Here is a 17307-nt window from a genome sequence, read left to right on the forward strand (position 1 = left end):
ACATGTGTTGGGGTATACAAGCATTATACTCAGCTTTTTACCGCAACATGTGAAATACACATATGAACAATAGCCTAAATGTAGGCACATTTTTCTGGATGGCAATGAGGAGACTCAGGAACTTTCCCCCACGGCCCTGTCTCCCACACGATTCCATGACAATTCCGTTGTTTTGGTCGAGTTTGATTAACCTCTACCTTATCTAAATGGCTGACCTATGATACCGTCATCTGGTGCATAGGAACAGGTGTGTGAGACTGTCAGAGACCCACATAGGGAGGGGCTACCAGTCAGGCTTATGCTTTTTATCATCACTTTGGGTCAACATGCCTTTTAGCAGAGGGATTACTGCAGCAACCTCACCCAGTATGTCAGATTACATGGTTATGGGATCAAAACTCTTTTCTATATATGTTAAACAATGTAATACAATAAACTATAATTTAACTATAGTAAACTAACTATTATCTGCAGTTTATTATTTACTATTTATAAACAACTGTATACTCTTTATAAATGGTACCTTTGAGGAATCTACTTTGAAGAATCTAAAATATATTTTGATTTGTTTAACACTTTTTTGGTCACGACATGATTCCATATGTGTTTTTTGATGTCTTCACTATTATTCTACAATGTATAAAATAAAGAAAACCCTTGAATGAGTAGGTGTGTCCAAACTTTTGACGTGTACTGTATATATTTTTTGTACTTTTACCCCTTTTTTTCTCCCCAATTTGGTGTTACAGCCTTGTCCCATTGCTGCAACTCCCATATGGACTCGGGAGAGGCAAAGGTCGAGAGCCATGCCTCCACCGAAACACAACCCTGCCAAGCCGCACTGCTTCTTGCCACACTGCTCGCTTAACCCGGAAGCCAGCTGCACCAATACAATACAATTGGCAATCGAAGTCAGCTTGCAGGCACCCCGCCCACCACAAGGAGTGGCTAGAGCATGATGGGACAAGGACATCCCGACCGGTCAAACCCTCCCCTAACCCGAACAACGCTGTGCGCTGCCTCAAGGGTCTCCCAGTCATGGCTGGCTGTGACACAGCTTGGGATCGAACCTGGGTCTGTAGTGATGCCTTAGACCGCTGCGCCACTCAGGAGGCCCTAAATGGTACGTTAATGTAAAGTGTTAGCCTACTGTTAAAAGCAGGGGTTTATTTAGTGACAGAACATCCACAATGGACTCCCTCGCTGAAAACTGAAGCATTTGGAACATTAGGGCTCTATTCAATCTGTATCGCTGAAGTGTTACAGAGAGCACGCTAGAAATGTAAAGGTCATGTCCTATTGAGCCGACATCTGCAGCGTTTACCATGAATGCAGTCTCTGCTAACACAGGAACATTGCCTTTAAATTTCAATCATGCTGTAATGCTGAATTTTAGCAGTACGGAATGAATAGAGCCCTTAATCAGTCTGCTTTACAATACAGATTTATGTTAAATTCAAAGAATCCTTGTAATATATACAGCACTTAATTAATTTTCTAATGGATTCTATAAATTCACTCTTCTTTGAGTGATATTTTAATGTCTTAGTATGGGAGCTTTGCCAACTCCGTACTCCCATATGTCCAGCTTGACTTACACATTGTAGATGCCTAGGCCTACTATCTGTAATCAGATGAAGATTAATTAGAGCTAAGATTATTCATGAAAAACATAGCTATCACAACTCTACCTGCCCTTGTAGATGTATCCTGAGTCAGTGACTGAATGGATGGGCGAGGTTACTGTACTAATCCCTCTTCTAAAATACTTGTTTTAGGCTCCTCGTGTTGACATATGGCCTAATCCCACTGGTGGTCCCTCCCTGTGTGGCTGTATAAAAACTTTGCTCTGTCTCACTCACATACCTGCTTCCACCTTGAGCATCTCCACTCGCTAATGGAGCATGGACCAGAGCCTCAACTTCGCCATCTTGGCCTTGCTCCTGCCTGGCCCACTATCCCCTTGTAAAAGCTGGAGTCCTCGGCACGGCTGAGCTCCTATCTAAACTCTCAACTCACTGTAGTGTTCAGAATCACTCACACAGTGATTGTCTTCTCTGCAAGAATGGCCCATTGAGGATGGTAAGTCTTCACTTTAAATGCACAATACTGTGCAGTGCTATATAATAATCCAGTCTACTGTATATTGAAAAGGTACATATTATTTGTGCAATTTACAACACTAGCTAGAAACACAATGCTGAACTAGCAAGAAATATTTAAATTCTGCAGTATGGCAGCTGCCATGTAACTACACTCCTGTTCAGATGTCATTACCAAATAATCTAATATTTTAGACATCACTACAAGGATCCTTGAGGAAAACAAAGGTACATATGATTTACTCATAAGCTCACAAGTCAGTATCTGATTAACATAACATCTACAATTCATATCTTTGTTATGTGATCCACTCGACTCTTTGCACTAAGGGATGAGCCATCCACTTGACTCTGCACTAAGGGATGAGCCATCCACTTGACTCTTTGCACTAAGGGATGAGCCATCCACTTGACTCTGCACTAAGGGGATGAGCCATCCAGCTTGACTCTTTGCACTAAGGGATGAGTCATCCACTTGACTCTTTGCACTAAGGGATGAGCCATCCACTTGACTCTTTGCACTAAGGGATGAGCCAGATGCGGATGGAGGGAGATGTAGCTATACTCAGGACCAGAAACGCCATGAAGTGTTGGTGCAACAGCAACTACTGCAGATGGACCAAATCCTCCTCTGGACTGGTGGAGGTGTTATATCATAAGACGATTACTTCTGTAAGTGAAAATAATTATTTCATTTTATTTATAAATTGACATAGCACGTTCATTATTTATTCTTAAACCATGAACACACATAATCTGATGTTATGATGTGATAACGCAAGTGAGACAGAAGTCTTATTGGTCTTCATCACAGATGACCCCGAAAAGGCTATGATTGAGACGTCCATGAAATCATTTCACACAAGAACCTGTATTCGATTTGGTCTCTGGAGTGGCCAGTCAGACTACATTGACATTCAGAGTAAAACTGGATGAGTTTTACTCACATGTCCACACACTGGGCATCTACCATGAGCACAACAGGAGTGACAGGGACCAGTATGTCAAGATCTATTGGTCAATTGGGGAAAACTATCCTCTCACTCTCATGGTCAAGTGCCCATATATCAAATCAAATTCATCGACACCTTTTAAGAATTGCGCTATCTTACCTCAACAACATCAACAAGTATCAGAAGCACTTTCACATATACTCATATCCATCTATACTTCCAGAAACAGGACACCAACAATCCAAATACGCCATATGACAATTCATCTGTTGTGCATTACCCAATTTGGCTTTCAAGCTTTGTAAGACATGATGGCACACTTTTTAAGAGTCAATTGCCACGGCCTACTGTTTTGATACTGTTCTTTTCTCATAAAATGTGTCCCTCTTCCATTTTAGGACCTGCCTTCTCAATTGAGAATAGGAAGGACACCATCACTCCTATTCCTAACCCGTCTGTGAAAATAGGATGTTGATGTTCAGAGGATCAAATCACATTTAATTAATCACATGCTTCGTTTTCAACAGGTGTAGACTAACAGTAAAATGCTTACTTGCAGGCCCTTCCCAACAATGCAGAGAGAAAGAAAATAGAGAAGTAAAACACATAATAATAAAAGTAATAATAAATACACAATGAGTAACGATAACTTAGCTATATACATGGGGTATCAGTAACGAGTCGATGTGCAGGGATACGAGGTAATTGAGGTAGATATGTACATATAACTAGGAATAAAGTGACAGATAATAAACATTAGCGGCAGCGTATGTGTAATGAGTCAAGAAAGTTTGTGCAAAAAGGGTCAATGCAGATAGTCCGGGTAGCTATTTGGTTAACTATTTCACTAACTATTTAGCAGTCTTATGGCTTGGGGGTAGAAGCTGTTCAGGGTCCTGTTGGTTACAGACTTGGTGCATCGGTGCCACTTGCCGTGCGCTAGCAGAGAGAATAGTCTATGACTTGAGTGGCTGGAGTCTTTGAAAATGTTTAGGGCTTTTCTCTGACACCGACTGGAATAAAGGTCCTGGATGGCAGGGAGCTGTGATGTACTGGGCTGTACGCACTACTCTGTAGCGCCAAGCGGTCTTATGCCGAGCAGTTGCCATACAAAGCGGTGATGCAGCCAGTCAAGATGCTGTAGAACTTTTTGAGGATCTGAGGGACCATGACAAATCCTTTCAGCATCCTGAGGGGGAAGAGGCATTGTAGTGCCCTCTTCATGACTGTGTTGGTGTGTGTGGACCAAGATAGATCCTTAGTGATGTGGATACCGAGGAACTTGAAACTCTCGAACCGCTCCACTATAGCCCTGTCGATGTGAATGGGGGCGTGCTCAGCCCTTAATTTCCTGTAGTCCACAATCAGTTCCTTTGTCTTGCTGATGTTGAAGGAGAAGTTGTTGTTCTGAAATCACACTGCCAGGTTTCTTACCTCCTCCCTATAGGCTGTCTCATCGTCGTCGGTGATCAGGCCTACCACTGTCATGTTGTCAGCAAACTTAATGATGGTGTTGGAGTCGTGCATGGCCAGGCAGTCGTAGGTGAACAGGGAGTACAGGAGGGGACTAAGCATGCATCCCTGAGGGCCCCCCGTGTTGAGGGTCAGCGTGACGGATGTGTTGTTGCCTACCCTCAACACCTGGGGGAGGCCCGTCAGGAAGTCCAGGATTCAGTTGCAGAGGGAGGTGTTCAGTCCCAGGGTCCATAGTTTAGTGATGAGTTTTGAGGGCACTACGATGTTGAATGCTGAGCTGTATTCAATGAACAGCATTTTCACATTGGTGTTCCTCTTGTCCAGGTGGGTAAGGGCAGTGTGGAGTGCAATAGAGATTGCGTCATCTGTGGATCTGTTGGGGTGGTATGCAAATTGGAGTGGGTCCAGGGTGTTTGAGATGATGGTGTTGATGTGAGCCATGACCAGCCTTTCAAAAGCATTTCATGGCTACATATATGAGTGATACGGGGCAATAGTCATTTAGACAGGTTACTTTGGCGTTCTTGGGCCAGGCACTATGGTGGTCTGCTTGAAACATGTAGGTTTTACAGACTGGGTCAGGGAGAGGTTGAAAATGTCAGTGAAGACACTTGCCAGCTGGTCAGCGCATGCTCTGAGTACGCGTCCTGGTAATCTGTTTGGCCCTGCGGCCTTGTGAATGTTAAACTGCTTAAAGGTCTTACGCACTTTGGCTACAGATAGTGGGATCTCACAGCCGTTTGGAAAAGCTGGTGCTCTCATGGTTCAGTGTTTGTTGCTTTGAAGCGAGTGTAGAAGGTATTTAGCTCGTTTGATAATCTTGTGTCACTGGGCAGCTTGCGGATGGGTTTCCTTTGTAATCTGTGATAGTTTGGAAGTCCTGCCACAACCTACATGTTTCAAGGGGCTCCCAAGTGGCGCAGCAGTCTAAGGCACTGCGTCTCAGTGCTAGAGGCGTTACTACAGACACCCTGGTTTGAATCCAGGCTGTATCACAACCAGTCGTGATTGGAAGTCCCATAGGGCTGTGCACAATTGGCCCAGCGTCGTCTGGTTTTGGCCGGTGTCGTCATTGTAAATAAGAATTTGTTCTTAACTGACTTGCCTAGTTAAATAAAGGTTCAAATAAAAAATAAAAACATCCGGCAAGCGTCAGAGCCAGAGTAGTAGGATTCGATCTTAGTCCTGTATTGACTCTTTATCTGTTCGGAGAGCATAGTGGGATTTCTTATAAACGTCTGCATTAGTGTCCCGCTCCTTGAAAGTGGCAGCCTTTAGCTCAGTGAGGATGTTGCCTGTAATCCATGGCTTCTGGTTGTGATATGTAAGTACGGTCACTGTGGGGATGATGTCATCGATGCACTTATTAATGAAACCGTGACTGATGTGGTAAACTCTATGCAATCGGATGAATCCCGGAACATATTCCAGTCTGCGCTAGCGAAACAGTCTGACCACTTCCATATTGAGCGTGTCACTGGTACTTCCTGTTTGAGCTTTTGCTTGTAAGCAAGAATCATGAGTATAGAGTTATGGTCAGATTTTCCAAATGATCAACAAGCTGTGTCAGTGTAGTGAGTATAAACTTTTTTTACAATTTATTTCCCAATTTTAATTTCGTTAAGTGTTCTTAAGTGCAAATGGTTGCAAAATGTGTTGATAAGACATATTATATGTTGTTTTTCTAATTTCAGGTATGTAGTTTGTTAATTGAAGAACTGAGAAAAGATGGTTGTATGCAATATAATTCTAAATGACTGTGTTATTCATTCTCAGTGTGCCACTGTATCTTCATTGTCCTTCATTTACTGACAGTCATCTTTCCATTCCTCAGGAAAACAATGCAAATTCTGGAAAATCTCTCACACGCATGCACACACAAAATAGTATTCTGATTATTTAAAAAATGTGTTGTTTATTTTACAGGACAGTTGTGTGTAATACATTCAAAGAATAATACTCAAAAATATATACAATGGCATATGCTGTACACAGTGCACACAGTAATAACGTCACTAGTGTAATACTTAGGCTAAGGTCATGCAAGACCAGATATGGTTATTGGCAGAGACAGGATTTACTCATGCCTTGAATTAGAACTTTCCTATTATATACCAAAGCTTTGTTCTCTATAGTTTGGGCTCCAGACATTCAGGGACAAATTCATTATGGGAGAGTTATTGTCATAAGGCTTTTTTCCCCTAACGGCAAAAAATATAAATTCATTCAGAGTAATAAAAAAAACAATGCATGTTGGTGTGCTTCACTGCTTATTTTATCCAGAGAAAACAGGGCTTTGCAGTTTCATGATTGCCCGGTAGGGAGCGCTCACTCCATAAGCAAACATAGATAAGTGGGGCACATAAGATTGTGTTCCTTATTAAAACGCTACCAAGGCAACATCAGGTTAAAGAAGTGACATGGTTAAGTTTTGTTAGGATTATTTGAATAAGTCACTCTGCTATTACATCAAGGCTTACTCCCTATTTGAATCAGGCATACACAACATACACACACTCAAACTATGTTTATGAAACATGAACAGTGTAGTGAATAAAACATAATCAATCAGATTCAGTTCTTCCCACATAACTTCTTCTTCCCTTCACACCTAAAAAGAGCAGAGTCAGGGGTTTTCTAGCTTGACAGTTTCATCATTTGTCTTTTTTTTCATATGTTTATCCATTTTCAACATGCTCTGAAAAAACATACAAACTCACCTTTGAGCATTTGGTTCATCTATCCTTTGGTGGCGGTGGATTTTCATGGGGTTTTATGTCTCCATTGGGCTCTTTCTTCTCAGGTTTGGTAGGGCTAATTTTAGGGCTCTTCTCTGGGGGTGGCCTTCTGGGCCGTCTCCTCTTGGGCTTTCGTGAGCGTGTAGAGACGGGCTGTGTTGGATCCAACAGGGGATCCAAATGTAATTTTCCACTAACTGCATCTGAGGACTCATCAATGTATGCCAGGTTCTCTCCAAAGTAGTCCAGAGGCTGGGAATACAGGGATTCTGGGAAGGCGTTCTCCTTATCGACATCCTTCTCTTTTTCCTCTACTACCCGCTCATGCTGCGTGACCTCTGACCCTGTCGCAGATCCAGACTCTGACTCGTTGGATGAGTAAGAGTATGAGGATGATCCAGTCTCTGATTGGCTGTTCAGCTGGCCATTCTCCATCACTCTGCCCCTCTCCCCAGGGGCCCCAGACACATGGCCTGCCCCATTGCCTCGGCTGCGAGGGCCATGTCGACGCTTTCGTCGTCGTCGTTTGAAGGGGTCGTCTGGCATGCGGAAGTCCACGGACATGTTCTGAATGTTCTGACCCCAGTCAGTGGTACGGGCTCTGAGCTCCTCCATCTGGGAAGAGAGAGGAAAGAGATCAAATCACTATTTAAAGAGAATTTAATGAAGTCACAACACACTTGAGAGTTGATAAGAGAGGAAGGGAGGATCATTGAGAAATAGAACAGGTGTCTATAGGTGACAAAGTGTACAGTGCAGACCATTTGCTTGTAGGTTGTACTCTCCCATTTTGGGCCCGATCAGTTTTTACACACCTCAGCCCTGGTCTTCTTGGACAGGACCCGAAGCCAGTTTGCAACCATGGACAGGATGGAAGCAAAGTAGGCCAGGCCCAGCAGGATCCAGAACCACACCAGGGGCTTGTACCAGTGGTCTTTACCACCATCTCCACTATCACCTGACAGAGATAAGCAAGATGATAGGAATAGATAGGGGTTTACAGGTGTAGACAATGGAGAATCAGCAACTTTACAGGTCTAAAGGTTAGTTTACACATGACAGATCTGCTGTTAAACCCCCCTAGAATCTAAGCCTGGGGGGGAACCAAATAGGGGTTTTCAAAGGGTTCTCCTATGGGGACAGCCAAAGAACCATTTAAGGTTCTAGATAGCATCTTTTTTTCTAAGAGTGTACTGTATACGGTCTAATAAGCATGAAGCAATCATGTCTCACTGGAGCAGGCAAGCCGTGTGTTGTTTTTCGGTGGCATCATGTTTTAAAATGATCATACCAAGGATAATTTAGCTATTTGATTTTGAATTTTAGGACCCCTTTAGGTATAAAAAACATATTTGATGAAACATTGAATTTGGCCTTACTGTTATTAGCCCATAGAAACACATTGAATAACAGATTTATACATGGAAAAACAGTATCATCTTTCCATAGCGGGGTCGTAATAGTTTGTAGGCCAAAACCGCTAAAGACGTTTTCACGAGAAGACCGATTTTCGGGATGTCTCATGGTCTGACAAGCAGCGCTGTAGCTCTGCCACCTTTCACCACAGATGCGGAAGGCCGACATCGGCGGATGAGGTGAATTAAGACGCAGCCCATGCAAAGAGATATCTCTAGATTAAACAGTCCTCCCGAGTGGCGCAGCGGTCTAAGGCACTGCATTGCAGTGTCACTGTAGACCCTGGTTTGTTCCCAGGCTGTGTCACAACCAGCCGTGATCAGGAGTCCCATAGGGCGGCGCACAATTGGCCCAGCGTTGTCCGGGGGGTTATCCGTCATTGTAAATAAGAATGTGTTCTTACCTGGTTAAATATCATTTTAAAAACACAGATTTTTATGGGGAGTTTTTTTGTTATGCTAATTCGATTTCAGCGGGGGCGCAGACATCGACTCTAGGGGTTTATTAAATTAATCTCACATTTGTGAACATTACAGACTGAGCTGCCAGAAAACTCTATGGGGTTAATAATTAAACTTTCATTCAAAGATTAAATTATTCACAAAGAGTAAATTAAATGTCCAGTTTAATGAGTATTAATGAGTATTTTATCACTCAGGCCTCCTAAACTACATTAATCTGGAGTACAGGTGTGTAAAGTTTCAACAGTGAAAGAGAGTTTCAACACTGAAAGAGAGAGTTTCAACAGGGAGAGAGTTTCAACAATGAAAGAGAGAGTTTCAACAGGGAGAGAATTTCAACAATGAAAAGAGAGTTTCAACAATGAAAAGAGAGTTTCAACTAGGAACAGAGAGTTTCAACAGGGAGAGAGTTTCAACAATGAAAAGAGTTTCAACTAGGAAAGAGAGTTTCAACTAGGAAAAGAGAGTTTCAACACTGAAAGAGAGAGTTTCAACAGGGAGCGAGTTTCAACAATGTAAAGAGCGTTTCAACAATGTAAAGAGAGTTTCAACTAGGAAAAGAGAGTTTCAACTAGGAAAAGAGAGTTTCAACTAGGAAAAGAGAGTTTCAACTTGGAAAAGAGAGTTTCAACTTGGAAAAGAGAGTTTCAACTTGGAAAGAGAGTTTCAACTAAGAAAAGAGAGTTTCAAATATGAAAAGAGTTTCAACTATGTAAAGAGAGTTTCAACAATGTAAAGAGAGTTTCAACAATGTAAAAAGAGTTTCAATAATGTAAAGAGAGTTTCAACAATGAAATGTGTGTTTAGACCTTTTGAGACAGATTCCTTGACCCAATCCTAAATGCAGTGGCGGTAGTACCTGCAACATAGTCTCCAAAACCCACTGTAGTCAGGGTGATGACAACAAAGTAGGACGCCTCCAGGAGAGTCCACTTCTCCACCTCCTGAAACACCAGCGTTGGCACTGCAACGAAGAGTGCTACCCCCAACAGGATGGAGAGTATGGCTGAGATGACTCGAACAATAGTAGGACTCACCTTCCATTTCTGAGAGGGAGACAGCAAAACATGAAAAAGAGGAAAGAAGGAAATGGAGGGACTGAAATACTGACAGGCCGAGAAAGACAGAGTAAACACATTAAACCAAATATTTAGTGTCTCACCGCTAAGAGAAACTCTATTTTGAGGATGGCCTTCCTCAGCCCGGTCCCCAGATGGTCTCCAACTCCAGCCAGCAGGATACCAAACAGAGGGATCCCCACCAGGGCATAAAAGATACAGAACAGCTGCCCCCCTTCTGTCTTCGGGGAGATGTTCCCAAAACCTGAGGATGATGGTTTGTAGAGCTTTAGGATTGGGATAGGTAGTGTCAGTGTGTAACAATGGATTAAACATAGGGGAGATCAGCCTGCTGATTTACCGATGGTGGTGACGATGGTCCCAGAGAAGAAAAAGGCGCTGGCCAGGTCCCATTGGCTGGTGAAGGTGGAGGAATTGCTGCTAGGATCCACACCCGCACCCACAGCATCTGCCACCTCCTGGGATGGGACAGTCAGGAAGTTAAAGTGATGAGAGAGAAGAGAAACAGTGATGTTTGTACCTGAATATTTCTGTATTTGCATTGTACAACTTGTAGACTTGTTTACGTGCTGCTGTGCGGTTTGTTGCTAACCTTACTTGCTACCTGCCAACTTTACGGTTTTTATTTTTTAATTACTGTTTATATATTTATTTTTTTCCCTCACTCGACTTTTTCCATTCCATTTTTTTCACCCCGGATGCTTTACATGGACGTGGTTCGTCAGGACCTCCACCAGCCGAAGCTAAGTATTAACATTAACATGATGCCTTCTAATTGCAGTAGCTGTACTCATAATATACAGGAGAACGATCTCCTTACCACGAGGATAGCTGTGCTGCAAGCCCAGCTTCAGACGCAATCGTTAGGCAAGGGTAATTTAAGTGTAGGAAAGGATGAAACAGCGTCTGTGCCACCAGTAAGTACAGATACTAGTATAAATCCCCTCGCACAGTCCCCGCAGCCGGACAACTTTCTCATGGCTTCTGTAAGGAAATGCTGTAGGAATGCTCAACCGGTGTCGCTCATTCAGCCGACAGAAACTTTAAACTTTCAACCGGTTCTCCCCATTAAGCAGCGAGTCGGAGGCAGAGGCCGAGCCTTCTCTGGTCTCTACTCCTCCCGTTACGGGGTCTGAGATGCCGAAGCCTCCCACCATTAGCTCTGACAAATTGAAAACCCTAGTCATTGGTGACTCCATTACCCGCAGTATTAGACTTAAAACGAATCATCCAGCGATCATACACTGCTTACCAGGGGGCAGGGCTACCAATGTTAAGGCTAATCTGAAGATGGTGCAGGCTATAGCTAAAACGGGCGAGTGTAGAGAGTATAGGGATATTGTTATCCACGTCGGCACCAACGATGTTAATATGAAACAGTCAGAGGTCACCAAGCGCAACATAGCTTCAGCGTGTAAATCAGCTAGAAAGACGTGTCGGCATCGAGTAATTGTCTCTGGCCCCCTCGCCATTTAGGGCGAGTCGATGAGCTCTACAGCAGAGTCTCACAACTCAATCGCTGGTTGAAAACTGTTTTCTGCCCCTCCCAAAATATAGAATTTGTAGATAATTGGCCCTCTTTCTGGGACTCACCCACAAACAGGACAAGCCTGGCCTGTTAAGGAGTGACGGAATCCATCCTAGCTGGAGGGTGCTCTCATCTATCTTACGAACATAGACAGGCGGTCTAACTCCCCTAGCTCCACAATGAGATAGGGTGCAGGCCAGGCAGCACCCAAGCTTAGTGGAATCTGCCACTATCACAGTCAGTATAGTCAGCTCAGCTATCACCATTGAGACGTGTCTGTGCCTCGACCTAGGTTGGGCAAACTAAACATGGCGGTGTTCGCTTTAGCAATCTCACTGGAATGAAGACCTCCTCCATTCCTGCCATTATTGAAAGAGATTGTGATACCTCACATCTCAAAATAGGCTACTTAATGTTAGATCCCTCACTTCCAAGGCAATTATATCAATCAACTAATCACTGATCATAATCTTGATATGATTGGCCTGACTGAAACATGGCTTAAGCCTGATGAATTTACTGTGTTAAATGAGGCCTCACCTCTTGGTTACACTAGTGACCATATCCTGCGCATCCCGCAAAGGCGGAGGTGTTGCTAACATTTACGATAGCAAATTTTAATTTTCAAAAATATATATACGTTTTCGTCTTTTGAGGTTCTAGTCATGAAATCTTTGCAGCCTACTCAATCATTTTTTTATAGCTACTGTTTACAGGCCTCTTGGGCCATATACAGCGTTCCTCACTGAGTCCCTGAATTCCTATCAGACCTTGTAGTCATTGCAGATAATATCAAATTTTTGGTGACTTAATATTCACATGGAAAAGTCCACAGACCACTCCAAAAGGTTTTCTGAGCCATCATCGACTCAGTGGTTTTGGACAACATGTCTCCGGACTACTCCACTGCACAGTCAAACACTGTACCTAGTTTTGCCCCGTGGAATAAATGTTGTGGATCTTATGTTTTTCCTCATAATCCTGGAATCTGATCTCGAGACCACCATTTTATTACGTTTGCAATCGCAACAAATAATCTGCTCAGACCCCAACCAAGGATCATCAAAGTCGTGCTACAAATTCTCGACAACCCAAAGATTCCTTGATGCCCTTCCAGACTCCCTCCACCTACCCAAGGACGTCAGAGTACAAAAATCAGTTAACCACTAACTGAGGAACTCAATTTAACCTTGCGCAATACCCTAGATGCAGTTGCACCACAAAAAACATTTGTCATAAGTAACTAGCTCCTGGTATACTGAAAATATCCGAGCTCTGAAGCAAGCTTCCAGAAAATTGGAACGGAAATGGCGCTACACCAAACTGGAAGTCTTCCGACTAGCTTGGAAAGACAGTACCGTGCAGTATCGAAGATCCCTCACCTGCTCTCGATCATCCTATTTTTCCAACTTAATTGAGGAAAATAAGAACAATCCAACATTTATTTTGATACTGTCGCAAAGCTAACTAAAAAGCAGCATTCCCCAAGAGAGGATGGGTTTCACTTCAGCAGTGATAAACCTATGAACTTAAAAAAAAAAAAAAAAAAAAGATAATTAGAAAGCAAATTACGGACTCCTCTTTAAATCGTGCATTCCTCCACAGCTCAGTTGTCCTGAGTCAGCACAACTCTGCCAGGATATAGGATCAAGGAGACACTCAAGTTTTTTAGTACTATATCTCTTGACACATTGATGAAAATAAATGACCTCTAAACCTTCAAGCTGCATACTGGACCATATTCCAACTAAACTACTGAAAGAGCTGCTTCCTGTGCTTGGCCTCCTATGTTGACATAATAAATGGCTCTCTATCTACCGGATGTGTACCAAACTCACTAAAAGGGCAGTAATAAACCTCTCTTGAAAAAGCCAAACCTTGACCCAGAAAATATAAAAAACTATCGGCCTATATCGAATCTCCCATTCTCTCAAAAAAAAATTAAAAGCTGTTGCGAAGCAACTCACTGCCTTCCTGAAGACAAACAATATATACGAAATGCTTAAGTCTGGTTTTAGACCCGATAATAGCACTGATAATAAATTACCTTTTAATGGCGTCAGACTGAGGCTCTGCATCTGTCCTCATGCTCCTAGACCTTCGTGTGGCTTTTGATACCATCGATCACCACATTCTTTTGGAGAGATTGGAAACCCAAAATGGTCTATAGGACAAGTTCTGGCCTGGTTTAGATCTTATTGCTCGCGAAAGATATCAGTTTCTCTCTGTGGATGGTTTGTCCTCTGACAAATCAACTGTACATTTTGGTGTTCCTCAAGGCTCCGTTTTAGGACCACTATTGTTTTCACTATATATTTTACCTCTTGGTGATGTCATTCGAAATATAATGTAACTTTCACTGCTCTATGCGGATGACACATAAGCTGTACATTTCGATGAAACATGGTGAAGCCCCAAAATTGCCCCCCTGGAAGCCTGTGTTTCAAACATCAGGAAGTGGATGTCGGCAAATGTTCTACTTTTAAACTCGGGCAAAACAGAGATGCTTGTTCTAGGTCCAAGAAACAAAGAGATCTTATGTTGAATCTGACAATTATTCTTGATGGTTGTACAGTTGTCTCAAATAAAACTGTGTAAGGACCTCGGCGTTACTACGGACCCTGATCTCTCTTTTGATAATATATCAAGACTGTTTCAAGGACAGCTTTTTTCCATCTACGTAACATTGCAAAAATCTGAAACTTTCTGTCCAAAAATGATGGCAGAAAAATGTATCCCATGCTTTTGTCACTTCTAGGTTAACTCTGCAATGCTCTACTTTCCGGCTACACAGATAAAGCACTAAATAAACTTCAGTTAGTGCTAAACACGGCTGCTAGAATCTTGACTAGAACCCAAAAAATGTAAGATACTCTTGTATAACTACTTTACCTCTTGGTGATGCTTGCTCCTACCTTCTTTCCGATTTGGTCCTGCGTACATACCTACACGTACGCTACTGCGTCCAAGACGCAGGCCTCCTTAAGGGAGCTGGAGGCAGAGCTTTTCCTATAGAGCTCCATTTTTATGGAATGGTCTGCCTATCACTGTGAGAGACGCGGACGTCTGACTCTTGTACTCTTTAAGTCTTTTGAAGACTCATCTCTTCAGTAGGTCCTACTGTAGTGTATCTGGCCATTGAGTGTAGTCTGGCCCAGGAGTGTGTAAGGTGAACGCGAAAGATCCTGGAGTAACGAACCGCCCTTGCTGTCTCTGCCTGGCTGGTTCCCTCTCTCTCACTGGGATTCTCTGCCTCAAACCCTATTACAGGAGCTGAGTCACGGCTTACTGGTGCTCTCCATGGTCCACTGCCGCTCAGAGGGGTGCGTCACTGAGTGGTTGAGTCACTGACGTGATCTTCCTGTCTGGGTTGGCGCCCCCCCCCCCCCCTTGGGTTGTGCCGGTGGGATGGATGTTCGTGGCTATACTCGCCTTGTCTCAGGATGGTATTGGTGGTTGAAGATATCCCTCTAGTGGTGTGGGGCTGTGCTTTGGCAAAGTGGGTGGGTATATCCTGCCTGTTTGGCCCTGTCTGGACGGGGCCACAGTGTCTCCCGACCCTCCTGTCTCAGCCTCCAGTGTTTATGCGCAGTAGTTTATGTGTCGGGGGCTAGGGTCAGTCTGTTATATCTGGAGTATTTGTCGTTCTTACCCGGTGTCCTGTGTGAATTTAAGTATGCTCTCTCTTATTCTCTCTCTTTCTTTCTCTCTTTCCGCCTTTCTTTCTCTCTCTCTCTCGAGGACCTGAGCCTAGGACCATGCCTCAGGACTACCTGGCCTGGTGACTCCTTGCTGTCCCAGTCCACCTGCCGTGCTGCTGCTCCAGTTTCAACTGTTCTGCCTGCGGCTATGGAACCCTGACCTGTTCACCGGACGTGCTACCTGTCCCAGACCTGCTGTTTTCAACTCTCTAGAGACATCAGGAGTGGTAGAGATACTTGATGATCGGCTATGAAAAGCCAACTGACATTTACTCCTGAGGTGCTGACCTGTTGCACCCTCGACAACCACTGTGATTATTATTATTTGACCCTGCTGTCATCTATGAACATTTGAACATCTTGCCATGTTCTGTTATAATCTCCACCCGGCACAGCCAGAAGGGACTGGCCACCCCCCATAGCCTGGTTTCTCTCTAGGTTCTTCCTAGGTTCTGGCGCTTTCTAGGGAGTTTTTCCTAGCCACCGTGCTTCTACACCTGCATTGCTTGCTGTTTGGGGTTTTAGGCTGGGTTTCTGTACAGGACTTTGTGACATCAGCTGAATTTATAAATACATTTGATTGATTGATTATACTGCAACCCAACTATGAGGTCTCATTGGATTACATGACCGATGCCTTGGACCCCCCGAAAGTCTTAATATCCCAGTCATTCAGTCATTTTAACCTGTTTGTTCTCTAGGTGTGTGTAGCCTATGTAGGGTACTCTATGAGGCCTGCGGATGTCTGGGCTGATGCAGGTGTAGTTCTCCAGGAAGGCCTTTGTGTGTCCTGCAGCTGTATGTGCTGGCCCTCCTCATGGGAGCCTCCAGGGCCTGGAACACCACGGCCCCAGCACTAGTAGAGCAGCACCCCCGTCAGGATACACAGGAGGTGGAGCAGCGCATGCTTGCACCTTCGTTAAGCCCCAAAGAAGCACGCTTCTTCCCCCCGCTGCCAGTGCTGGAGCGCTCTGGGCCCAGCTGCAGAACAAACAGACCAAACACAGACAGCAAGCCCATGGAAACAGATGTCACCCACATTAGCTAAACTGCAAGGTAATCATTAACCTGAAACTAAACATAATACAGACTGTAGCCCCATCATATTACTGACCAAAACCTATAAACATGTTGCTGATGGTTACACTACAGTGGGGAGAACAAGTATTTGATACACTGCCGATTTTGCAGGTTTCCTACTTACAAGCATGTAGAGGTCTGTAATTTTTATCATAGGTAACCTTCAACTGTGAGAGACGGAATCTAAAACAAAAATCCAGAAAATCACATTGTATGTTTTTAAATAATTAATTTGCATTTTATTGCATGACTAAGTATTTGATCACCTACCAACCAGTAAGAATTCCGGCTCTCACAGACATGTTAGTTTTTCTTAAGAAGCCCTCTCTTTCCCCACTCATTACCTTATATAACTGCACCTGTTTGAACTCGTTACCTGTATAAAAGACACCTGTCCACACACTCAATCAAACAGATTCCAACCTCTCCACAATGGCCAAGACCAGAGAGCTGTGTAAGGACATCAGGGATAAAATTGTAGACCTGCACAAGCTGGGATGGGCTACAGGACAATAGGCAAGCAGCTTGGTGAGAAGGAAACAACTGTTGGCGCAATTATTAGAAAATGGAAGAAGTTTAAGATGACGGTCAACACCCTCGGTCTGGGCTCCATGCAAGATTTCACCTCGTGGGGCATCAATGATCATGAGGAAGGTGAGGGATCAGCCCAGAACTACACGGCAGACCTGGTCAATGACCTGAAGAGAGCTGGGACCACAGTCTCAAAGAAAACCATTAGTAACACACTACGCCGTCATGGATTAAATCCTGCA

General features: G+C 43.7%; 2 pseudogenes; one reads left to right on the forward strand and one right to left on the reverse strand.

The window, feature by feature from the left end:
- Positions 1 to 2290: 2290 nt before the first annotated feature.
- On the forward strand, positions 2291 to 3530 carry LOC111963709 (high choriolytic enzyme 1-like; annotated as a pseudogene).
- A 2896-nt stretch (positions 3531 to 6426) lies between these two features.
- Positions 6427 to 16836, reverse strand: LOC111963710 (potassium channel subfamily K member 4-like; annotated as a pseudogene).
- Positions 16837 to 17307: the final 471 nt, after the last annotated feature.

Source organism: Salvelinus sp. IW2-2015, linkage group LG5 (genome assembly GCF_002910315.2).
Source record: "Salvelinus sp. IW2-2015 linkage group LG5, ASM291031v2, whole genome shotgun sequence".
In the NCBI taxonomy this organism is placed as follows: Eukaryota; Metazoa; Chordata; class Actinopteri; order Salmoniformes; family Salmonidae; genus Salvelinus; species Salvelinus sp. IW2-2015.